Source organism: Balaenoptera borealis, assembly GCF_965194805.1.
Source record: "Balaenoptera borealis genome assembly, chromosome: 9".
Classification (NCBI taxonomy): domain Eukaryota; kingdom Metazoa; phylum Chordata; class Mammalia; order Artiodactyla; family Balaenopteridae; genus Balaenoptera; species Balaenoptera borealis.
The window spans coordinates 118,083,101-118,109,851 of record NC_138873.1 but is presented as its reverse complement, the minus strand read 5'-3'; the positions used below and the strand labels follow the sequence as shown (position 1 = coordinate 118,109,851).

Below are 26,751 nucleotides of genomic sequence, written 5' to 3'. Positions count from 1 at the left end.
TCAAAAACTGAAAACTGTTCCTCCAAGATCAAGAACAATACAAGTATACTCTTGCCACTTTCACTCAATGTAATACTGGAAATCCTAGCCAGAGAAAATTGGCAGGAAAAAAGATATAGAAAGCATCCAAGTCAGAAAGGAAGAAGTAAAACTGTCTCTTTTTGTAGAGGACATGACATTATTTATAGAAAACCCCAAAGACTCTACCAAAAAACCATTAGAACTAATAATCAAATTTAGTAAAATTTCAGGATACAAAATCAATATACAAAAATTTGTTGCATTTCTATATGCTAATAAGAGACTATCAGAAAGAGAAATTAAGAAAACAATCCCATTTACAATTGTATCAAAAATAATAAAATATCTATGATATATTTAACCAAGGAGGTGAAATATCTGTACACTGAAAACTATAAGACGTTGATGAAAGAACCTGAAGAAGACACAAATAAAAGGAAAGATATTCTATGCTCATGGACTGGAAGAATTTATATTGTTAAGATGTCCATACTGCCCAAAGCAATCTACAGATTCAATGCAATTCCTATTAAAATTCCAATGGCATTTTCCACAGAAATAAAAAAAAGCAATCCTGAAATTTATATGGAAGCAGAAAAAACCCAGAAGAGCAAAGCAATCTTGAAATAGAAGGCTAAAGCTGGAAGCATCACACGTCCTGGTTTAAAATTATATTACAGGGACTTCCCTGGTGGCGCAGTGGTTAAGAATCCACCTGCCACTGCAGGGGACACAGGTTCAATCCCTGGTCCGGGAAGATCCCACATGCTGTGGAGCAACTAAGCTCGTGAGCCACAACTACTGAGCCTGCACTCTAGAGCCCGTGAGCCACAACTACTGAAGTCCGCGCACCTAGAGCCCGTGCTCTGCAACAAGAGAAGCCACCGCAATGAGAAGCCCATGCACTGCAATGAAAAGTAACCCCCACTCGCCGCAACTAGAGAAACCCACGCACAGCAACGAAGACCTAACGCGGCCAAAAATAAATAAATAAATTTAAAAAATAAAATTTAAAAAAAAAGTATCAGGCAAAGAACTCAACTTTAAAAAAAAACAATATTACAAAGCCATAGTAATCAAAAGAGCATTGTATTGGCATAAAAACTGACACACTGATCAATGGAATGGAATAGAAAGCCCAGAAATAAACCTATGCATGCATGGTCAATTAATGTATGACAAGGGAGCCAAGAACTTACAATGGGAAAAGGATAGTGTCTTCAATAGCTAGTGCTGGGAAAACTGGACAGCGACACACAAAAGAATGAAACTGGACCACTATCTTATACCATACACAAAAATCAACTTAAAATAGTTAAACTTGAACTTAAGACCTGAAACCATATGACTCCTAGAAGAAAACACAGAGGGTAAGTTCCTTGACATCAGTCTTGTCAATGATTTTCTGGATATGACACCAAAAGCAAACATAACGAAAGTGAAAATCAACAACTTGGACTACATCAAAGTAAAAAGCTTCTGCCTGGCAAATAAAATCATCAACAAAGTGAAAACACAACATAAAGAATGGGAGAAAATATTTGCAAATCATATATATGATAAGGGATTAATATCCAAAATATATAAGGAACTCATAAACTCAATAGCAAAATAACTAACAATCCAATTAAAAAGGGGGCAGAGGATCTGAATACGTTTTTACAAAGGAGAAATCCTCTTTACGTGTGAGAAAGATCCTAGCAAATAGGAAAAGGTAAAGCCAGGATTTTAAACTGGAATTTCAAACCTTTAACTCTTTCCAAAACAACAAATATGAAAAGTTGGGTGGGAGGGAAGGAGAGAGGGAGGGAGGAAAGACACAAGGGACTTCCAGGAAGCTATGCTGTCCTTGCATCCTTGTAAGCCTGACCCAGCATTCATTAACCCCTCTACAGTCTCCGCATCTGCCCTTAGTCCGGTCATTAGAGTGTAGAAGACGTGGCTCTGGGCAGCCTGGTGGAGTCCGTCCTGTGCATTGGACCATAAAGCATATTTTCACAGCATATCTGAGAATTCTGAAAGGTTCTTGCCACCGCTGATGTCCTGGAAAATCTATTTCAAATAATCTCCAAATTGCTTTATTTATGGGGAATGGAGCCTGGTATTTGCAAATAGAAAAACGAGACAAACAAACAAGCAAACTTTGCTGGGAAACACTAGGATCTTGCTACCTAGCTTATCCAGGTTAAACATCAGAATCAGTTCAAAGTGAGAGGACAGGTATTAAAGAATTATGTGTGAGATAAAAGGTGAACTGAGCGGCCAGCCCTGAGGTTAAAGCTCTCCTTGCAAAAGAGGTAAGAATGATTGACATTATTCTTATAGTAACTGAACTCTCCCCATCTTTATGCTGGCCATATTGCTATGGGGCATAGATTTTTGTCGTTTCAGGTGCCTGAGGTTACTCTCTTTGTCCTAGGGAGGGGCCCGGTTTTCTCTGTGTATCCAGAATCTAAGCCAGTCAGCCCCAGAGCCCATTGGAAAGAGTGGGATGGCAGAAAGCTCAGGAATGTTGTGGAAGCTGTGGGGTTTCTTTTGAACTTTCTGGAATTTTTTTTTGATTGACGTATAGTTGATTTACAACATTGTCTTAGTTTCAGGTGTGCAGCACCTGCATATATATATATATATATATATATATATACACATACATAGTTTTTCAGATTCTTTTTCATTATGGGTTATTATATATATATAGTTTAAATATATATAGTTTTTCAGATTCTTTTCCATTATGGATTATTATATATATAAAGTTTATATATATATAGGTTTTCAGATTCTTTTCCATTATGGATTATTATATATATATAGTTTATATATATATAGGTTTTCAGATTCTTTTCCATTATGGATTATTATATATATATAGTTTTTCAGATTCTTTTCCATTATGGATTATTATATATATATATAGTTTATATAAATATAGTTTTTCAGATTCTTTTCCATTATGGATTATTATATATATATAGTTTATATATATGTAGTTTTTCAGATTCTTTTCCATTATGGGTTATTACAAGATATTGAATATACAGTAAATCCTTGTTGCTTATCTATTTTATCTGTATTAGTCTGCAACCATTAATCCCAAACTCCTAATTTATCCCTCCCCTCCTTTCCCCTTTGGTAACCATAAGTTTGTTTTCTATGTCTGTGATTCTGTTTCTGTCTTGTAAATAAGTTTATTTGTATTATTTTTTAGATACCACGTATAAGTGATATCATACGATATCTGTCTTTGTCTGATTTAGTTCACTTAGTATGATAATCTCTGGGTGCATCCACCTAGAAGCTATTCTTACAACTTGGCCCTGCCGTCATTTATTTGGTATGAGCTCACAAGTAAAGGCTTTTTAGACACATCCTACACAGCTTCTGGAGGACAGGCACATACACAAAAGTCAAAGCTCATTCTGGTCATTTTAATTTATTCATGTATTCATTCTCAGTGAATAAATGACATGACACGTCCCGCACCTGAAGGCTTTTGCAGCTCAGAAGACCCTGGGTAATCTGGCTCCAGCCTCTTCCTCACGATGTGATAAAGGAATAGATTTCTCTGAAGGGCTTGGCCTCGGACTGGAGTGGATGCGTCACAAGGCCTGGCTGAACTTCATAGCTCTTCATCTGGCCACAATCTGGCCTTGGATTCATCCCATTACTGCTGTGAACAAGTCCCCCAGGTGGGCCCAGTGGGAGGATCATCCACCAGAACAAGGTGAGCCAGCTTGAAACTGAAACCGTGCAACTCAGATTGGGACTTGAACCCACGGTCTTTTTTTTTTTTTTTTAGAATGATGCTCTGACTTATTTATTTATTTATTTATTTTTGGCTGTGTTGGGTCTTCGTTTCTGTGTGAGGGCTTTCTCCAGTTGCGGCGAGCGGGGGCCACTCTTCATCGCGGTGCGCAGGCCTCTCACTGTCGCCGCCTCTCCTGTTGCAGAGCACAGGCTCCAGACGCGCAGGCTCAGTAGTTGTGGCTCACGGGCTTAGTTGCTCCGTGGCATGTGGGATCTTCCCAGACCAGGGCTCGAACCCGTGTCCCCTGCATTGGCAGGCGGACTCTCAACCACTGCGTCACCAGGGAAGTCCCCGAACCCATGGTCTTTTAATTGAGATCACACACCTGGTCTCAAGACTTAATGAAGCTCGTGTTCTTGAAGTCTCATGGCAGAAAGAATTCAGTGAGAGACAAAGTGATACATAAGAAGTGGACCCGTGCAATGAAGAGTGGCCCCCGCTTGCCACAACTGGAGAGGGCCCTCGCACAGAAACGAAGACCCAACACAGCCAAAAATAAAAATAAATAAATTAATTAATTCAAAAAAAAAAAAGAAAAAAAAGAAGTGGATTTATTTATAGAGAAACACGCTCCACAGACAGAGTGTGGGCCATCTCAGAAGGTGAGAGGCCCCGAAATATGGTGTGGTTAGTTTTTATGGACTGGGTAATTTCATAGGCTAATGAGTGGGAAGAGTACTCCAATTATTTTGGGGAAGGAGCGGGGATTTCCAGGAATTGGGCCACTGCCCACTTTTTGGCCTTTTATGGTTGCTCTCAGAACTGTTATAGTGCTGGTGGGTGTGTCATTTAGCATATGCTAATGTATTACAATGAGTGCATAGTGAGGCTCAAGGTCTACTGGAAGTTGACTTGTCTGCCATCTTGGACCTAGCTGGTTCTGACCAGTTTTTGTCATGTCCTATGGCTATATCATTCTTTTAAAGGTTGTGCCCTGCCGCCTTCCCTTGTGTTTCAAGCTCAGGACACTGAAGCTTAATAGGCTGCGCATTTCTAACTTCTCAGGAAATAGGCGTCTCTTAGGAATGGAGACTTTTCACTCAAGGCCTCCAGGTCCAACATTGACCACTGCAGGATGGCCTTTTACTGAAAGTGCCTTTCCCCCCAAGGAAAGCTGCCTATTGCCTCATGCTCAGCTCAGAAATCCTCTCCTCAGATTAGTCTCTGGGATTAAGCCCAATGTGGAGGTTGACTGCCTCTGGCTGATCAACCTTTGAAATCTATGTACGATCTACTTGCTAGAGGCGCCGGAGGGAGTAGAGGCTGTAGGGCAGGCTGGCTGGCTTTGCATCCTGGCTCTTCTACTTCTCGCAGACAGCCTTGGGCAAATTACTGAATTTTTTTGTGCCTATTTTCTCATCTTCAAAGTGCGTAATAATAGGAGTGCTTACATCATAAGGGTACTGTGAGAGGAAAGTGAGTTAATTCGGGTAAAGTGTATAGAACAGAATAAGGGTATTGATCAGAACTGATCACCATTAGCTGGTATTTTCATCTAGAAATCTGGGAAGTTAGCCCACTTTCTAAAGTGGGAGTTGACTTTTTAGAACGCATCTTTTCCTGAAGGAATGAGATGGTGAAGAGAATAATAGGGCAGTAAGAGGGGAATCTTAGCTTGGGGTGCTGTGGGGATGGTCTGAAGATTTGAGCCATAGGGAAGGCTGAGAGGGTGGTGCTGGGGATTAGGTTCTGGTTTCCAGGAATGGCAGGTCTGGGCTACATATCTTGGGTATCTTAGGGGTAACAATATTGGTAAGTTTAAAAGGTGAAGGCAACATAGGTAAACAAAGTGAGACAGCTAATTATATTTACCTGAACTATAGTTTTGCCTAGGGTGACCTTGGCAGAACAGGATTAAATGAACTATAAATTCCTTTGAAGCAGAAACGGTTGTCTTAGTGCTCACAGTGAGCTCTCAGTAAAGGTGTGCTGAGTAGATTAGTAAATAATGAATAAACAGCTCGAGGTCCAGGCTGAATTTACTTGGTCCATAAACCTGGCTTGGCTAAGTCCAAGGGTGGCCTTTAGACCGAGCTTCAGGGATGCAGTCACTCCTACGTGTTCTTCCCCTTGCTGATTCAAGGTCTACCGAGAAAAAAAAGGGACAGCTTAAAAAAAAAAAGTTTAATATGGAGCAAATCACAACTGTGTCTTTCTACTTCCATTAAGGATGCTCCATATTTTCTTAGGGTCAGCTAAAGGGATGGATCAGTGATGGTTATTCACACAATTTTCAGTTTTCTTCAGCAGGTTCTCTTTGTTTAATTTTTTTTTTTCTGGAATGAGATGGTAGTCCATTGGAAAAATAAAAATAAAATCATTAACATCTTTACTGATGTGGGTAGCAAGAGATGATCGCAAACAAAAAGGCTTTCTAGATTGTGTGTTTACTGAGACACAGTTTTAGATGACCTGAATTATCTTTTAACACTGCGCTGCATGTAATTTTGCACCCACCAAAAACAACCTGTCAAACAAAATGTTTTAGTAACAACTAGTCAATTGTGAAAATAGGAATGTAACAAACAGGCTAAAAACGTGAGCATCCTTTGACAATGAAAACCAAAAACAATCCCTCCCCAAAAAAACCCCCTGAATGTAGCAAATAAATAGGAATTTAAAAAATGATACCACAAAACAGCATACTTAAATTACATATAAATACATTCGGAATCGGTGAAACTCTAAGTGCTCTCTTTTTAAAAATGATTGGCGGAACTTCCCTGGTGGTCCAGTGGTAAAGAATCCACCTTCCAATGCAGGGGACGTGGGTTCGATCCCTGGTCAGGGAACTCAGATCCCGCATGCCTCGGGGCAACCAAGCCTGAGCACCACAACTACTGAGCACGCGTGCCTCAACGAGAGAGTGGGCTGCAAACTACAGAACCGACGTGCCCTGGAGCCCACGCACCACAACTAGAGAGAGAAAACCCGCATGCCACAACTGGAGAGAAGCCTGAGAGCTGCAATGAAGAGACCTTGTGCCTCAGTGAAGATCCCTCTCCTGCAACTAAGACCCAACGTGGCCAAAAAAAAAAATAATAATAAAATAAAATAAAATAATTAGCAATTGACCTTTTTTGAATTGTACTTCTCAACGTTAAATATTGGGTTGGCCAAAAAGTTTGTTCGGGTTTTAAGTAGCATCTTATGGAAAAAACCCGAACGAACTTTTTGGCCAGCCCAATATTCGCTCAGGGATCAACAAACTTTTTCTGTAAAAGACCAGATCGTCAATATTTTAGGCTTTGTGGGCCAAGAGACCAAATTGAGTATAATTAGTAGGTACCTATATAGCAAAGAGAAAACAAAGTTCCACACTTTTTATTCACATAATTAAATATATAATAATAATAATTGAGTATAATTTTTGTAATGCAAGTCTACTAATGAAAATAATGGATTTTTTTTTTTTGGTGTAACATTTTACTTGAGGTTCAACCTCACTGTTCCCTTATCATCCAATTGATTGCAAATGTTTTCCTGTAAAAATCATCCCTAGTTACTGGCATCCTACAAAAACAGGCTATTGGCTGGATTTTGCCTGCTGGCTATAGATTGCTGATCTTTGGGTTGGTTGCTTGGGAGACCAGCAAAGCATTGTCCATAAAACAGCAAGTGATAGTTAAACAGTAACAGCCCTTGGTTACTGCTTTTCCACGTGCTGTTACCTGGGAGTGGTACAGTGCACTAGTCTTCAAACCAAATAACAGGGAGTCCTTAACGTAAACATGGGGTCTTTTAGTAAAGACTGAAAATAATGTGAAAATGATAGTAAGTATTTTGACACAAGAAAAGGAACCCAGCACAGAGCAGTGTGAGCTAAGAACAGCCAACACAGAGGGGGAAGAAAAGAGTGAGTGGAAGGGATTCCCTTCATGTGAGTGGTAGAGATATAGACTGTTCCTTAGTGAGAAGGAACTAGAAATGTAAAGCAGATCCTACCCAGGATTGTTTATATTTGTGTTCAAAATACTTGTTATTAAAATGAATATCATTCTCATTCTAGAATCTGCAATGGCTTCAGATCCCTTTACCATCTTTATAAAGTCTTAAAAAACATTTTAAGTGTTTGGTATCATCATGGTATCTTGGCAAGTTGTATGTCGGAGTCAAGATTCTGAGCTTCAAAGTGAGGAAAAAAGATAAGCAGCCTTGACCTCACTCTCTCATCTTCTCCTCCGGCCAAATGCTCTATGAACATGACTGAAGTCTGTCTGTTACATAGAAGCTCTTAATTGTCCTTATCAGGTTCTACTTCACATACAACAATCAATTTAAAAAATTCTTTGGCCTGGGGCAATAATTTATTCATTCAAAAGCCTTTAATAGTTTGTGTGAGCATTTCACCCCTTTTTCATATTTTTAATTTTTATTTTCTTAAATTTTATTGGGGTATAGTTGATTTCAACGTTGTGTTAGTTTCAGGTGTATAGCACAGTGAATCAGTTATACATAAACATATATCCACTCTTTTTTTTTTTTAGATTCTTCTCCCATATAGGCCATTAGAGAGTATTGAGTAGAGTTCCTTGTGCTATACAGTGAGTTCTTATTTGTTTTCTGTTTTATATATAGTAGTGTGTGTATGTCAATCCCCATCTCCCAGTTTATCCCTCCGCCCCTTATTCCCTGGTAACCATAAGTCTGTTTTCTACATCCGTGATTCTACTTCTGTTTTGTAAATATGTTCATTTGTACCCATTTTTTTAGATTCCACATATAAGCAATATCATATGATATTTGTCTTTCTGTGTCTACAGAGCTACAGTAATCAAAATAGTATGCTACTGGCACAAAAACAGAAATATAGATCAATGGAACAGGATAGAAAGCCCAGAGACTTATCACCCCACACACTTATGGTCACCTAATCTATGACAAAGGAGGCAAGAATATATAATGGAGAAAAGACAGCCTCTTCAATAAGTGGTGTTGGGAAAAGTGGACAGCTACACGTACAAGAATGAAATTAGAACACTTCCTAACACCATACACAAAAATAAACTCAAAATGGATTAAAGACCTAAATGTAAGGCCAGACACTATCAAACTCTTAGAGGAAAACATAGGCAGAACACTGACATAAATCGCAACAAGATCTTTTTTGATCCACTTCCTAGAGCAATGAAAAGAAAAACAAAAATAAACAAATGGGATCTAATTAAACTTAAAAGCTTTTGCACAGCAAAGGAAACCATAAACAAAACAAAAAGACAACCCTCAGAATGGGAGAAAATACCTTTTCATATTTTTGTGTCCCTAGGGAAAAGCATTCTTTTTCAAGGAAAGGACTCAGGTAAAGAACTCAGACTGCTGGATTTGAATCTCAATACTACCCTGTAAGCCCCTGGGCAGTCACTTTTTTTCCCCCTCATTATCAGTTAGCTCAGCTGTAGAATGGGGATAACAATTCCTACCTCAAGGGATTTTTGTGAGCAGTAAAGGAGTTAATCCACATAAAATGCTTAGCATTCTGCCTGATACATATTATTATATATGCTCAATAAATATCAGCTATTTGTATGATTATTATTAAATTTACCTATGATATTTATCATAAGGACAATATCATTTTTGACATCAAACAGACAGTTAACAAATTCATTCACAAATATTTATCAAACATTTACTCTGTGCCAGGCTTTACTGTAGGCAAAGAATATACACAGCATAAACACAACAGATCAATATCTATAGTCTATGATGATAATAGATCAATATCTGTATCTATGATGATAAATGCTCTGTGGAAAATTAACACTGGAGTAAGACAGGGAGTATCGAGGGAGGAGAGATTGCAATTCAACATAGGCTGGATGATCAGGGAAGTCTTCCAGGATATAGATGGCCTTTCCTCCTAAGGGGCTGAAAGACCTGGGTTAGGTTGCCAGAATTAGTGAATAAAAATACAGGATGTCTAGTTAAATTCAATTTGGCATCCTGTATTTTATCTGGCAACCATGGCTGGGAATGGGGGACGAAGAGGGAGTCCTAAGAGTTTAGTTTTGGGATAAAGGACGAATAAGTTTCACTGATAAATTCCAATGGGGCGGGGCTAAGACGCAGTGTGAGAGGGAGAAAGTCCTGGAGCTCTGGGGCTTGTCTGCACTGCTGCAGAGGCCTGGGCCAGGCTCCCAGCTTGGAGTACTGAGGCTCTGTGATTTTCCTGATTCCTGCCTTCGAGTGGGTGGGAAGTGGAACAAGTGGAGCTTGGCTTCCTCTTAATTCCTGATATTGGTTGCTTGGGGTCATGGAAAGTCAGACTGAAAATGATCTGCGATGTCAGGTTAGACAATCCTCAGGAAACAGACCCAGAAACGTCAAATGAGTTGCTCAACATTGTGAATATAGTTCCTCTCTGAACCTGGATTATTGATTTAGATGCTGCAAGAAAAACAAATTCTCCATATACGATTTTCCATTGTTTTCCCTCTGTAATTTTTCATCTAGGGTTTAGGATAGCACAATTTCCCCCAGAAGGAGGATTTCAAAAGTGAGTAGTGGTAGTTTCTACCATACAACGTATTCTTCCAATGATTAAATGCTGTCTCTTATACACAGTGAGGGGAGAGTTGGTTTCATCTCAGCTCAGCTCGGGACTATGGTGATAGTGTTGATTATTGCATGAAATTGAAAGATGGAGCCAGTTCCATGTTAAATAGGGGGAAAGGGGTTTTGTTCGTTTTTGAAAGTTCAGTTTCTAGAACAGTGCCTAGTACATTGTAGGTACTCTGTAAATATGAATATGAATAATGGATAAGGATTTGTAGTATTATGAGATTCTTTTAAAATCAAAACTTAATTTTTGTTAAATCACTTTGAAATAATGCTTATTTGTATGCTTCTGCCCAAAATAAGTGTGTTAGAGATGTTTTCTTGCAGATGCTGAAAGAAATGTATGTCATAGTGGTTCAGAGAATAGGCCCAGATAATCCTCACTTCACACTTCCTAGCCGTGTGACTTTTCCTTATCTTTGTACCTCAGTTCCCTCTTCTATAAAATAAGAGCAATAATACTAGTACCATACTAGTGTCTCCTTTCTCATTAAATTATTGAAATAAGTCACTACGTAAAACATTTAGATCAGTGCCTGTTGCATACAAGGCACTAGAATGTTAGCCATTAATCTTATCTCAATCTTTTATTAGTTCTAATATATTTATATATATTTCTTTGTTTGTTTTTTATTGGCCTCACCGAGAGGCTTGAGGGGAATCTTAGTTTCCCAACCAGGGATCAAACCCGTGCCCCCTGTAGTGGAAGTGGGGAGTTCTAATCATTGGACTGCCAGGGAATTCCCCCTAACATATTTATATTATCTCCAGTATAATGCTTAGCACATTGTCTGATATCTAAAAGATTGTTGAGTGACTAAATAATGTCCATATATTAGAAAAAATATAGACTATTTACTATTTAGAATCCTTCTGAAGATACTGCAAAAGAGTATAATGATTAAAAATATCACTACTTGACTAGTCTAGTCATTGATACCCTAGAGAGAGAGAAGGCTGAACAATTACAAGGATGAATAAGCCTTTGTCATTGACCTCTCTTGAGCTGAAGAGCAAACATTTTTATATGGGAAGGATGCACTGTCTTCCCCTTTTAATATGGGTCATGTCCACCTTGGCAAGTTTAGGGCCTCTGAGCTTTTGTTGTTGGGAATCCAAAGAAAATACAACTGAGAGTGAGGTGGAAGAGTGACTTGTCAAGATGTCTGTTTGCACCATTTTCCCTTCCACCTATGCCTATGCACAAAGTATACCACAGAAGTAAGTAACTCCAAACTTAATCCATCACAACTTGGCTTTCTCTCTCCCATGCCAATAAGTACACTTTGGCTAAACTTACGGGTATTTTTCCTATTAGTCAAACCCAGTGATTCCTTCTCAGCACTCCCCTTGATTCTCTGAAGTGTTTCCAGCATGCTATCCTTTGTGAAAGTACTATATCATTGGAATCTAAAACATGCCCCCCACCCCTACCCCAACTGTCTCCTTGGGCTGTTCCTCTCTCCTCACTTCCCTATAGCGGCTCCTCTTTATTTCCCTGTTATATATTTATGGTTCCCAGTGTTCTATATTTAGATTTCTTTTCTTTTTATAATTTCATCTTCATTCATGTTTTACAGTATCATATATTAACTAGCGAAGTAGGCTAAATAATGGCCTCCAAATATATCAGGTCCTAATCCCTAGAACCTGTAGATGTTACCTTGTAGATATGATTAAGATAATGGTCCTGAGATGGGGCGATTATCCTGGATTATTCTGAATCATCCAGGTGGGCCCTCAATGACAACACTTCTGTCTTTAAAAGAGAGAGGGAGTTGGAGATGTGATATAGATAGCAGAGGAGAAGGCACTGTGAGGCAGAGATTGGAACCATGAGGTCGCAGTACAGGAGGTACCAGCAGCCATCAGAAGCTGGAATAGGCAAGAAATAGATTCTCCCTGAGAGTCTCCGGAGGGAGGGAGCATGGCCTGCCAGTACCATGACTTTGGCCCAATGATACTGATTTTGGAATTCTGGCCTCCAGAACTGTGAAAGAATAAAGTTCTGCTGTTTTAAACCCCAAGTTAAACAGCGGCCACAGGAAACTAATACAACTAGAAAATCTAAAATCTATGCCTGCAATTACTACCTCTTTTCTGAGTGCCAGATCTACAAAATCAAAGATCTCTGGACATGTCCGCCAGATTTCCCATTTGACATTCGAGCTAGTCACTACTGAGTACTTGCAATGTGCAATGTAAAGCCTTAGGTAAATATTATCTCATTTAATTCTCACACCATCCCGATGAGGTGAATACTTTGTTATCCTCACATTAGAATAAGGGACCTGAGACACAAAGAATTTAAATAGCTTGCCCAAGATTGTAAAGATATTAAGTGCTAGGACTGGGATTTTGGTCCCAGTGTGGTCTGGCTTCAGAGTCAATCACTAAAGACAGTGCTCTGCTGCCTCAAATTACCTGACATCTCAGGCTACTCAGAGGCTGCACCACGTCCAACCAGTAGTGCCCAGGCTCTCTGAGACTAGATCACTTCAGTTGGATTCAGAAAGCCTTTACAGAGCCCCTACGTCCTGCTCGGCATCCTCTGCCAGCTCTTTGCAGCCGTGACCAGAGGCGATCTGCTGTTCTTGTTCAAATAGCAAACTATCTGAGGCTAGAACACTTCCCAGATCTCATGCACTTTCAGAGTTAGACCTTACATCGTGAGGACGATCTGAACCCGATCTGAATTACTGTTGCCTCCTAAAAGTCTCATGTTTACTAACAAACTCTGTTCATAGAGTGCTGTGGCTGTCACGTTGCCGTGGTCACTTTCACTGGGTTGCTACTGGACCCTGGGGCAAAGTAGAGAAGTGGAAACTGCAAGCATCACCCCTTAGTATTTATAGAGTTTGACCTTCTGTGCCATGTGTGGTACATCTGGAGGCCCTGGACCCTGGGCTATCCAATGTTCCCCACTTGGTTCTTCCCTTAGAGTTATACTAGAAATGTGGACAGTAAGTACAATAGCTACAATATCTTAGTCATCTACTAGGTTCCAAATAGTCTACGTATGCTACCCATTTAATCCTTTCCACAATTCTGCAAGGAGAGTATTATTATTGTCATTTTAGAGATGAGAAAGCTCAGGCTTAGGGAGGTGAACTGATTTGTCCAAGCTCACACAGCTTCTTAGTGGCAGGGTAGAGTTAGGATTTAAAGAATCAGACAGTTAAAATTATTACACTAGACTGAAACATTTCTTAACATAATCTACATTTCTTCTTCAGGTTGCCTTGGGCAGTGCTGAAGGAGGCGCAGGAGAGAACCAGGTACATGGGTCAGGAAGATTCCCCCTCCATTCCCCAGGGAGCCAGATATCATGATTTCTGCCTCTGAGATTGCCTTGTGCTTGGGCACAAAGGAGTTTAGTAATAATGCTGATGTTATTTTTATGACATATGTCTAAGCCTTTCTAGGATACTGAGTACTTTAGTACAAAAGAGCTCTTCCCATAAGTGGCGGGGGGAGGGTAGGACTTTCCTTCTCAGAATTCTGTGTTGGGATATCCCCTTTGTGAAGAGGAGGGTTTCCTGTGAAGCTAAAGAAGTTTACACTTTCAGGGACTCTAATTTGCTGAGGTATATCCTTTTGAAAAATTTGAAAAAGTAGAACATTTTAACCATATCAGTTAAGCCTGCTCTCTCTTTCCATATGGAATTCCTCTCCACGTCCCTTCATGTTGGGTGGTGTCAGATTGGCTGTGGACATTTTGGGTATTTGGCTAATGGCAAATTGAATTGGGGATCCTCTTAGTTTGGGTTTGGTGGGATGTATATATTTATGTGGATTGCAGTCACTTCCAGGTATAGCTAAGTTCTGCTACCTGCCCTCACGCAGGAACACTTTCCAAAATATTCCCACTACCCACTCATTTGCAGTCATGGAATGAAGACACAGGGTTAGAAGTTATAATGTGATCTGAGCATATCCTTACAATGCCAGAAATATGTGGATATAGAGGATTAAAAAGGTTTGAAATGTTCAGAGCCAGAAGCCCATTTGTGGAAAGTTCTTCAAATCATCCCACGTGAAAAACTGTAGGCTAAGGTTTTGGTCCTCATGGATGTGGTTAACGCAGAAGTTCTCTCCTATCAGGAGATTCATGAGGGAGCAATTAGAGTGTGCAACCTGAAAAAAAAAAAATTAGGAAAAATATACTATAGGGTGTATCAGGAAGGTAATTAAAAACATTATTTTTATGGATTTTGTGATGTTTGTGGCATTTGTCAGCTTTCTAAGTGTAAAATTTGTGGTGATTTCTTTTCTTATTCTAATTAAATAGTCACATTTGTATCTATTATTTGTTATTTTGCACTCTTTCTATGAAAGAGGGCTCCTGTAATTGTATGAGCTTCAGATCTCACAAATCCTGTATCTGCCTCTGTCACTATGGCCCTTAAAAATGCACTAACTAATCAGACCCTTTGCGAATGGTTGGTGGCAGGAGAAAGATGGAAGAATCCAACCTATGGGCTGCCAGGGGAGAGGTCTTGGAAATGACCTGGGATGGGGGCTCTCAGGCTCTGGTGTGAATGATCAGGTCCCACACACTGCCTGGCCCCCATGCCTCACCCACACTATCACATTTTTTTCCAGCAAGGCTGGTCTAATGAGCAGGCAGCTGTCATCACTTCAGAGCAGTGAAGGCTTCCCCAACGTGCTACCGTGTCTCTTCTCTACCTCCTACAAGGCCTAAAATGTCAGAATTATAGGCACGTTCCTTTGGGTTCAAAAAGTTTTTCAGTCTTCAAGCAAATGTTCTTACAATCAGTTTCATCAGTATAAGTAAGTATTAAGTATCCCTTAGTCTTGAGGCTTAGGAGATGCTGAGGACGAGGATAAGGACTTACCAAGTTTTGAACATCTACTCTGTATCAGGTCTTACATTGTGCACTATATCATGTCTGGTCTCAGCTCATCCTCCAACAGAAGATGCTTAGAAGGGCCACCAAATATTGGCTGAACAAGATTTCACAGAGATTAGGGCCCCAAAAAGTTAAATGACAAATTAAGAGACAAGGGCTTAAAAAATTTTGGGCATTTCACAATCATGCCTTGGACCAGCCCTGCTTTTACTGTTTTTCCCCAACTCCCAAAAAATGTTTATTACTACTTTTCCTAATCACACAGGGCAGGGTGGAATACACTCTACACTACGGAGGATGTAAAAAAAATAACCCCTGGGCAATGAAAGTATGTTCATCTAGCGTAAGGAACATAATTAGGATTAAAAGCCCAATGACACCTAGATTTCAACAAAAATCAGTTACCAAAGGAGAAAGGGTTTTCATGACAACTAGAACCAGACAGTTAAACATTAGCTTTCAATGGTTTGGAGTGTTTAGGTTTTGCAATGGTGCGGTTTGGAAGCTCTCCAGCAGAAAAACTATTTTCTTTTAAGAGGAGAGCTCTCTGTAATATTTTCTTTGCTGAAATAATGTGATCCTTAATGACATCTTATATGACCCAAACTTTAAATGGATCCATTATTTTAGCTGACTTCATTCTTACTAGGTTTTTACAGGTCAGCAATGAACTATCAACAGCTTCCTGATAATTATCCTACTTACCCAAAGAACTGTTAGCCTGTTGGTCTTATCTATGTTAAAAGGAAGCTGTTATATGTACCAGACTTCCTCAGTGAATAGTACAAGCCAAACTGAAATTCTGCAGAAAGGGTCAACATTGTGCGGTTTGAGAATGAAAAAAACAGATTGAAAATGATGATGCTACCCTGTCTTCAGCTCCTTACTTGCTGAAATTCTGTGTTTCGTTTGGCACAGGAATGGCTTTACAGTAGAGTCAGCAGCATAACTAGTTGGGTCAGGAGAGGCTCTCTGGGTGGCTTTATCAAAATGTGTGGACACTCAGCATATGCAGTTAGTTACCTGGGTGATCCAGTTTGAGAAGCAATGGGGAAGGCACCTCAAGTAGCAGCTAGTAAAGTTCCCAGTGGAAGTTAATTTTCTACAGTTAGAGACTCATTCCTTTGACTATGAAATCTTTAAGAGTCTGCTATTAAAATACCACTATAGTCTTTGGTTGTCACCTACCCCCAAAGCAAGACAAGAGTCTGATAGGAGGAGGGGAGAGAAGCATGTTTTTACAACTGATGCAGAGAATCCCAGGAAGAAGAAAGGTGATGAAGTAGTAAGCTTGCTTTCTTTAAATGGCAAAGGGAGTAGGGAGTTAATGTTGTTCTCATCTAGCAATTTGTAAATGGGTCGTTGGAGCATATGGGTCTTAACATGTTCCTAGATCGTGGGTGTGTGTATATGTGGACCTGAAATGAAAAGGCTTACTATTAGATTCTGCCTCTCGTCAGCATAGTACAAAGTTCCTCAGGCAAAGGCATAGTTTATAATTAAAGGATTTCTGCATTTGCTAATTGCCCATGGCATGTACCCTTTCTTTCCAAGGCAAGCTTCTGAATTTCAATGATGTTTTATTATAAATCTATTTCTCATCAGGTTAGAGACTATCCCAAATAGCAGATTAAATTCAAGCTGCTCAAGTAGCTATGGATAGAGAGACTCATTTAGATGACCTTCTCTAAGAGAGGTCATTCTATCCTATATTAGGCAAAATGAAACATAAACAGGGCATTTGACCCAAAGCACAATACATTTTTTATCACTCGCTGCAGTGATAATGCAAGTTTTTGAATAGTTAGTCGTATGGTGGTGACTTTGTACATGAAACCAAGCAGAGATCAGATTGCATTGTCAAGAAGTTCAACAAAACTGGTATCGTTACCTCAGAAGATCAAGGGACACTCCCTCAGAAGAAATGAAGACTGAACAGACATAGAGTTTAATATTTCCTCCGCTTCACGCAACTATTTGGGTAAATATTCTGAACTTGTTTATAAACTCTGCTAGAGATCCGTCAGTGATCCAGAAAAGTAATGCTGAAAGGTGAGGGAAAGACCTACTGGTGACCATCAGGTTATGTTCCAATTCTTTTTAAATGTTCCGTTTAAAAAAATGGCTGGTTAGCTCTCATTTTCCTATGTCAGTGGTACAATCTGATTATCACTCTGCATAAGTTACTGTAAATAATTTTTTAAAGAATAGGCAGGGTATAAATATAGGAATGCAATACTGAAAATGAAATAAAATATATCACAGAACTCTGTCTCCTCTCCATGTCCTTTTTAAGGTGATCTCTTCCATCTCCATGTATTTGAAGACATCTTTATGGTGATGGCTCTCCTCTTCTTTCTTCCTCCACTGTGGCCATCTTGTATTGGTCAGTGGCTTCTTTGATCACTATTCAGAGTGATAAACCCACTTCACGGTACAATCCACTACTTGAATATCTATATGTATGTCCATAAGAAACTGAGAGAAAACATCATGAAGTGATACGATGGCCTCTGATATTTTCTATTGCACACCATTCTATTTCACTGATATTGCTGGTCAAGACCACCAAAATGATTGTGTGACTCAGAGTTTGAACAACAGTAGTCAAAGCTAGCGTCACCATTTGCCCGGGTATCTGCAGGAGCCTGTTAGCTAGTTTCCCTTTTTCTATGTTTTCCTCTTTGATTCCTTATTCCATAGAGCAGCAAGGAGGCTCTCAAAGATAAATCAGAACATGTAACTCCCCTGCACAAACACTTCAGTGGCTTCTTGCATTCATAGCAAAGTCCAAACTCTTCACCATGGCCTACAAGATGGAGCTCTTGACTTTCTCTCCAGCCTTATCTTAGGACCTCTCTTCTTCCTCAATATACTCTGGCCCTCCAGAACTTGTGTCGGTACCTCCAGGACACCAGATTCTTGCTGCCTGGGTATCAGGTGCTCCGTCTGCCAGGAACACTCTTTCCCCAACTTCTCCTGGCTAGCTGTTGCTTATCCTTTAATTCTTGACTTAATTATTTTCTCTGCAGAGAGGCCTTTCCTGACCATCCCTTCTTACTATCTATCTCAGCCTACTGTTTGAACACGTACCACATTACAAGAACGAGGAAAAAATACGGCAGCTAGAAAACTCTGACCAACTAACACGTAGGATGGGGTGGTGGGAGAGGACTCTGGGCAGGAAATTGCACAGTTTTGGGGGCTGGGTCGTACTCATCTTAGGATCAAGAACTTGGGGAGTTTGGAAATGTGACTTTATGTGAGGCAACTTGCCTTTTTAGTTTAGTATTGAATCACATTAATTTTGAAAATGCTACATGTCTCTATGGCACAAGAATGAAGTAAAGGAAGGATGTAGTTATGTGTAGGCCAACAATTTAAAGAGAAGCTATCAGGTCCCAGAATTGGTGGTGACAGAGGTAATCAAAGTGACAGGCCACACAGAAAGACAGTGCTCAGGTAAGTGGGTCAGAGGCTGCTGGTAGGGCCAGCTCCTGCCGGCTGGCTGTTCTTTTTGAGATCTCTTCTTGGCTCAGAACTTAATTAGAGGGCTTTATGTGGTGTTTGAATAAGGAAGATGTTTCCATCTTCTCTAACTTTGGAGATCCTTCCTGTTACGGAGACCACGGATAACCTGCCAGTTTACTACACGGGCAGTCCTGTCAAAGAGGCACCGTAAACCTCTTTGTCCTGGGGATTAAAGGCCCCTCTTTCTAACCCAGCAGTTCCAGATCTACAAGCAGATTTCGTACACAGTGTCATCCCTCACCAGCAGCCAGCTGGAGGATGGAGATCAGGATATACCTGCTTTGGAGTCCAGGCGGGACTTGGAAAAAGATAAATTTGGCTGGGCCTCAAGGTAGACGTCCTCAGAGAGAATTCCCTGAAGTCAGATATGGGGAGCATCATCTGAACCTCCTGGGGCCTGATGCCCAGGAGAGCGCCACCTGGCTCCGGGTACCCCCCTCTGCCACTGGGGGCTTTTGCTCCTAAGCATTAGGGCCCCACTCCAGCTCCTGCGGTAGAGCTGGCCTGCAAAGCACCAGGCACGCTCTGAGATACATCACCATGCACTTTCTCATTTCATATTGCCCAGTCTACCCTTCCAGCTTGGCCCACCATAATAACCTTATGTTTATTCCTTCTCAGTACAGCACCGGGGGATCGTTTCTCCAAATCTATGACATAAATGTACGTGTGGGTGTTTCAGTCCATATCTTTCTGGGCCCCTATAATTCCTCAACAGAGATTTGTGTTAACTATTTTGCTCCTCCCCACACCCCCTGAGGCTCAACCTTGAATAGAGTTTACTGTGGCCCCATCATTTTGAAGGGAATAATTGTTGTTGTGAGTTCTCATAGAAAAAAATCTGTCTTAAGAACTAGGAAAAAATATCCATCCCCAGGGTTCCTGCAACCGGCTCTCAACCTCATGATTTAATCACTTCACTTTAGAATAATGCACTCAGCTATTTCTATGTCAGCCATTGACTTTTCCCAAGCAATGAATAATCAGGAAAATGCGGCATTAACTAAGGCAGCCTTGCCATGAGGTTAAAGGAACACAGCTGATCTCTAGCATCTCTGGACCTTCGGAACAAACCTAGTTTCTCCCTAGGGCCAAAATGCTTTGAATTAAAATTTATTAGAAACAAAATGAACTGGCTATTTTTGGACTAGAGTTTGACCTTTTACCTAAATCGTGATTGAAAATGGTTTGTGAAGTTCTGTAAGAGCAGCCATTCTTTTCCTCTCTTTCTCTCGTTTCCTTCCTTCCTTCCCTCCTTCCCTTCTCTTTCTTTCTCTTTCTTTCTTTCTTTCTCTTTTTCTTTCTTTCCTTCCCCTTCCTTCCTTCCCTTTCTCTTTCTTTTTCTTCCTTCCTTCCTTCCTTCCTTCCTTTCCTTTCTTTCTCTCTCTCTCTCTCTCTCTTTCTTTCTTTCTCCTTCAATTATAATTCTGGAATAATGTAACAGATAAAAAATATAGGAAACGACTGGGAATTCAACAGCATTTCTGGAATTATGAGGATGCTCCACTGACAGGGAAAGCAATAACAAAACACAGACGTCAACTGGCAAGAAGCAGCAGGTCACTGCCTGCAGGGGACGGTCAAGTCAGAAATTTTACTGTTTCATGTGTTTGGATAATGTAATCTAACACAGATGCTGAAACAACTTATGCTATAATGATATCATATTTGCTATGTTCTACTTAATTGTAATCAAAGTTCAATTTCCTAGTGCTATTAAACATAGTAAAATACATTGTAAGCATTTATTAGCCAAAATTGGATTTAAAAAAACAAAGTGGCATTGGCCCCAAATGAAAGCAAATTGGACTGGGGCCAAAGATGAAGAGCGCCTTATGGATAAAGTCACAGCAAGAGACTAAAACTGGGGGCCCCTGCATTTGAGAAGACTATAGTGCTCTTCAATGAGACACCACATTTGTCCACAGGCTTTGAGAGAATAATTTACATTTCAATTTTACAACTGATATTTGTGATCAGTGCTTCAATTAGGTGTACAAAATCTTTAAGTGGGAGAGTATGGTGATATCTCTATGGGTTTGTGAATGTTGAATTGAAACCCCTATATTTCATTTCTGCTATAACTTCACAATGGCCAACAGATGATATGAAATGTTGCTGTCAGAAAGGAATGAACTGAAGGCATAATCAGAATCCTGTTTGGTGGATGGATGACCATGATATCTTAGATTTTTGAAGAACTAAACAGACTTAAAATACACTGTCCCAGGAATAAAGACGCAGACGTAGACAGTAGACTTGAGGACATGGGGAGGGGGAAGGATAAACTGGGATGAGGTGAGAGAGTGGCATGGACTTATATATACTAACAAATGTAAAATAGATAGCTAGTGGGAAGCAGCCACATAGAACAGGGAGATCAGATGGGTGCTTTGTGACCACCTGGAGGGGTGGGATAGGGAGGGTGGGAGAGAGACGCAAAAGGGAGGAGATATGGGGATATATGTATATGTATAGCTGATTCACTTTGTTATAAAGCAGAAACTAACACAGCATTGTAAAGCAATTATACTCCAATAAAGATGTTAAAAATATATATATATACTGTCCCTTTGTTCTCATAAGCCTATTAGAATTTTCAGGCCACATACTTTTAAAAATTTGAGCTATACAGTCACTATACTTAAATGTTCTAAGAAAATAAGAACAAAAGTTTTTATCAATATGCTTATTACTATAAAATTTGAATAAGTAGTAACATAACATCCTTATACAAGTAAATGTTATATTTTAAGTTTTATAGCTCATGTATGAAAGCACAATTTGAAATCTAAAACTGATTATTCTTCATCAATCACTTGATTAAAAAACAGAATGTGGTGGAAACTTTTGAAGTATTCCCAGAAGCACTGAAGAATAAACAAGAGAGAAAAGTTAAATCTGCAATAAAATCCCATTAATCATATGTAATTGGGGCTTCAGAAAAATGAGTCATCAAATGATCATAAATTTGGAAACTGTTTCATGATAGCATTGAGAATATTTATTAAAACTTTAAAGTTGACCATATTCCAACTGAAAACATTATCTTCCTAAACAGAGAATTTTTACTAGAGACACACAGGACATATTTAGGCTACTTAATCTAGATTATTTGCCAGGTGATTTTTAGGTAACCATAGTGATCAGACCTTAAGGATTTACAAAAGGTTAATAGCAGCTGATAGCACTAGATTGATTCAACAGTCATTTATCTGTATTAATGAATAGGGAATGAGAAACGATGTGGGAAAGAACAAATATCTAGAGAAAAAATTAGGGGAGATATAAGCAGATGTGTACACCCATAGGCTCACTTCCCACTACGGCTGTGACCAAACCCCCTCCTGCAAGACACACACACACACACACACACACACACACACACACACACTGCAACTCACCGATTCAGGGGTTGTGCACTGCACTGGGATTTAAGGGGAGCTAAAGCCTCAGGCTACCCAGGTTTTAGTGCAGCTTAAAGTACAGTTTGCAAAGCCTCTGGTTAATTTGATCAATACAGGCATTCAAAATCAATAATGTAAGTTCCAGAGTAAATGTTTTGATCAAACTGGTCTTTAATTAAATTTAGAAGACAACTGAAATTTCCAATTTGCTCTATTAAACATAAGAAGTTTAACCAGACATCTGGCTGTTTAATATCATGTAGATAAAACATCTAAATAATTACCTTGTTTTTCAATGTTTTAATCCAAATGTTTGCTATCTTTAGACACAAAGCAGATTAAGAATTAGTCATGATAACTCAATTTCTTTGATTTATGAAGAAAGTGTGACTCAAAATAGTGATCTATCCAATAAGCAAAGGGTAATTACTTTCATGTCAGAAATATTTAAAAGGCATCTCTGCACTTGGTCTAGAGTTATAACATATAAAATAGAAAACACTGCCACGTACTACATAATTATAATGTTATAGTAAAATTTAAAGTGAAATATGACTATTCTTAATGTTTTATTTTTATGATTATTGATTTTATTTTTTAAATAATGAATTAAAAATATAGATGTGCTACTCTGAGCAAGAAATGGACTAACCTGCAGGAGTTTCCAGGGCTCCAGAGACTCCAAGGTGCCGGTGTCACATGTACACACCTGTGACTGGTGACTTTCTCAACAAGCGCTGTAACCCAAAGAAGGACAGAGATAATGTTCCAAGACATGTCAGGAGTAGAAGACTAGAATAAACTAGACAAGTCACAAGTGCTCACAAGAAGCATTTATTTTTAACACACAGCAAAGTCATATATTCTTGGTCAGTTCAAGTACGTTGAATTACTGCTCACAGAGAACTCACGTTGAGTAGATGGGGACAGTATGGCTACCAAATTAATGCCAGTGGAGGGAAAACCAAATATCTTCAGAATTTTAATGGAAACCAGGGAGAGGTTGTGGAGCAAAGAATCTCATGTGCCATTTTTTTTTCTTTTTTAATATTGTAAAATGGCTTTCTGATAAGCAAAATTAAGAATGTCACTTCTTTTATGCTAAACAATGACCTCATTGAGTAATTACAAATTTCAAAACCTGGAGGGCAGTTCTATTGCCCTTTAGAGTTATCTAAACTGTGGCTACTCAATTATGTGTTAGTGCAAGTTCCCTTTTAATCTCTAGGACCCCGGCTAGAGTTGTGGCTTCTTAGAAATCCATCTCCAGTCAGAAGCTTCCATGGTTCAAATATTAACAGCTTTGATAGCTCTTGCTTTCCCCCTACACCTTCTCAAGTAATGCCTAATCCACTAGCATCCTGAAGTCTTTCTTTTATTAGAAAGTTAAACTTGAATCTCTCTTACCCCACATTGCTAGAATAAATCTAGGTGTCTTAGTGCTTAGAGAGTCTGCAGTTGGTTTTCCCGTTCATATTTTACTTAAGGAGCCCAGAATTTTCAAGGTGGTCAGATTTATCTTCCCAGAGTCCAAGTTGAACAGTTTAAAAAAAAAAACCTGTCTTTTAAACGTGTTCATCATCCTAGTAGCTTTTGGAAAAAAAACTTTCTTTTAAGTATTATTTGTTGTGTTCACCTTCTCAGACTTTCTAAGACAATGTGCTTCTTGGTTGCTTACAATATTCCAGAGCAATTTCTCCCAAACATCAGGATAACATTAATTGTACTATTTAATTTGTTATTTCTTTCTTTGCAGCAGCTAATTTTGAGGTAAGGGAAGGAAGAGGAAAAGACTTTAACAAAGAAAGTGATGGTAGAAATGTTAAAAAAAAATCCTTTCAAACAAGGAAGTATATGCATTATTGAATCAGTGTATGGTCAAGCATGTGAGCAAGTATATTTTTTGTAGCTGCTATAAATTCATATGGTAGTTATGCAATTTCTGAATTTGGCATATCAAAATGGTGCTAGTAAAATCGATATATACCATGTTTAATTATCTCTGAAATGTTGAAAGCTCATATAGATCAACTATCCGTGGCCAATAAATATATCAACATAGGTACAAGGTAAGAATTGGCTAAAAATGTATATGAATGAGCTGGATATACCCATAGAGGATGGTCTTTTTTTCCCCCTTTTCATAAGGTACACACATAGTTTGGCCAAATTCCTTTTAGAAAAGAGGAATAATTCATTATATTCCCCCCTTGTGCCCTTCTCAAAGCTTTACAAGCACCACAAGTAAACGTCGACATTTTATTCAGAGAAGTTAAACATTCTTCTAGTACAAATTGCAGAAGGAAAAACTCGTAATATAAATATGACTTTGGGGAAAAACAGTTTACTTATTCATATTTGGTAGGTTTTGAAAATACATGTATATTTCTAGTTTACATTTTGCCAAATGAATGTGACTTTTGAATGTCTCTTTTGTTTGGAGGAAAGAAAACAGTGTGGCCCAAGGGACTTGCAACATGGATTTAAACGCCAAGTGTTTCACCAAGATGTTAAAACAGGAAGAACTTCCGGCATAATCGGCACTGATAGTAGCACAAGAAAATACTGGCTCGTCTTTCTGATGAAAAACTCTATTAAAGGATGATCTGTATTGAGTTTGATTTTAAGAGTGATGACACAGGACTATGTTGCTTGCATATTGAATTTCCTAAGCTCACTGATCTCTGACTGTGCAAAGAAGTATTTTTACGTGGTCATATACTTCAAATAAATACTCTTAAAAATAACCTTAGGAAATGACACTTAGAAGATGCTTAACTGTAGAGTACAGATGCTTTTATAAGATGTTCACAGGTGAGAATGCAGTCCATACAAATGACCCTCTGTGTGGCTAGAGGATCTCTTCAAACTGAACGATTTGTTATCGATTACTTAAATACACTCACAGATAGAAGATGAAACAGTGTGGTCCCAAGAAAAGGGTGCTGGCCCGTGACTGAGAGCAACTGAGTCTCGCTTTAACTTTTCCAGAACAAGCTATGTAAACTTACGAAAAACTACCTAGACTTTCTTCATCTCTAAAATTAGGACTGCACATTGGTCAGAATAATTTTGAAGATAAAATGAGGTAGTACAGAATAAAAAGGTTTGCATAGTTTAAAATATAGAACTAACCTGTTGATCGCTAATAACCATACAAGTAATAACATGATGGACTGCTATTCCCAAGACTAGAAGCTGTATGACTTAGGATGTTTCTGGCCTTTGATAGGCCCTGAATAAACACTTATTTCCCTGAAAAAAACATGGGGAGAGTCATTTTGCAAGCAGCATTCCCTGGGAAAACAGGTAATGTAGTTTCCCAAGTGAGTTTTAATTTTTACATGAAGCCCTTTAACTGACTGCTTTTCTACTAACACTAACGGGACGGTAGAGAGCTCTCTGGTTTGCCCTGCAATGTGGACTTCCGCACGGGCATGCCCGGAGAAGGACGCCTGTCTGTCCCTCAGTGGCCTCAGGAACCACTGGGCTTTGCCCTAGGAAGGCGGTGAAGGGCAAGGAGGTTGGGAGTGGCCCAAATTCCCCACGTTGCCACTGCTCTGACCCGGGAGAGGGAGAGGGGCAAGGAGTTCCTGCAGGGTCCTGTCACTTTTGGTGGAAAGGATCAAAGAGCAGAAGCAGGGGAAGGTGGATAATCCATGGAGAGAGTGGACAGGGATGGTGTGAAAAGATCAAGAGCGAGACAAGAATCTGGGGAGAGAAAAGAAGTGGTCCTAACAGCAGTGTTCTGAGCTCTTCTCTCTCTCTCCTTCTGCGTAGAGCTTGAGGGAATCACTGCATATTTGTTTGCTGCTTATTTTCTGAAACCATTCCTGAAAAGGAAGGAAGCAGACAAAGCAAAATGGGAAGGGCAGCACAACTGCTAAGTGAACTTGGTGCAGACTCTGAACCTCCCACCCCGTTACAGTGTGTGTGTGTGTGTGTGTGTGTGTGTGTGTGTGTGTGGTTTTCTCGCAGGCTCTCTGGAAGGCTGCTGGCTTGCTAGGTCCCCCTGCCAGGGTGGCAGGCCTTCCTGACTGAGGAAGAAACTCCCATCAGCCCAGGCAGGTGCATTCTGGCCCCAAGAGCTGTTTCGGGATAAAACACCTCGGGCTTCAGTGATGTGTCCAATCTGAACGTACAGAACTTGGAAAGAAGGAAGGAGCAGAGTGCATTTCCAGTTCAGTTTTAAGTCTAAAAGGAGAAGACAGGCAGAAGGCAGGGAAAGGAACGGAGAGCAGACACACACATGGCTCTGAACCAAGGCTCTGCCACTTCTGCAAGTTCCTTAACCTTCCTCTGCCTCATCTTCCTTATCTGGAAAATGGGGATGTGATATGCAAACCTCTGATATTTGGAGAAAGTTTAAAAGAAATGGTGTATATAAAATACTGAGCATACTGTCTGGCACATTATAACCAACTCAATAACGGTATTATTCAGGCCAAAACTGAACTTCTTATTGTGCTAAGTCCAGATTGATTGTCACTGTAACTTTTAAAGCAAGGTCAACTAATTGTGTTTTGTTTTTGTTTTTGTTTTTCTCAGAAAT

The 26,751-nt window shown here is 39.6% G+C and overlaps 1 long non-coding RNA gene across 4 annotated transcripts in view; it reads right to left on the bottom strand.

Annotated features, from left to right (window-relative positions):
- Window positions 1-26,751, bottom strand: part of LOC309635084 — a 143,449-nt gene that overhangs the window by 113,911 nt on the left and 2,787 nt on the right. For all 4 annotated transcript variants that reach the window (XR_014248619.1, XR_014248620.1, XR_014248621.1 and 1 more), the window contains exon 2: window positions 22,852-22,936. This is a non-coding gene — a long non-coding RNA (uncharacterized lncRNA). The remainder of the gene's footprint in view (window positions 1-22,851; window positions 22,937-26,751) is intronic.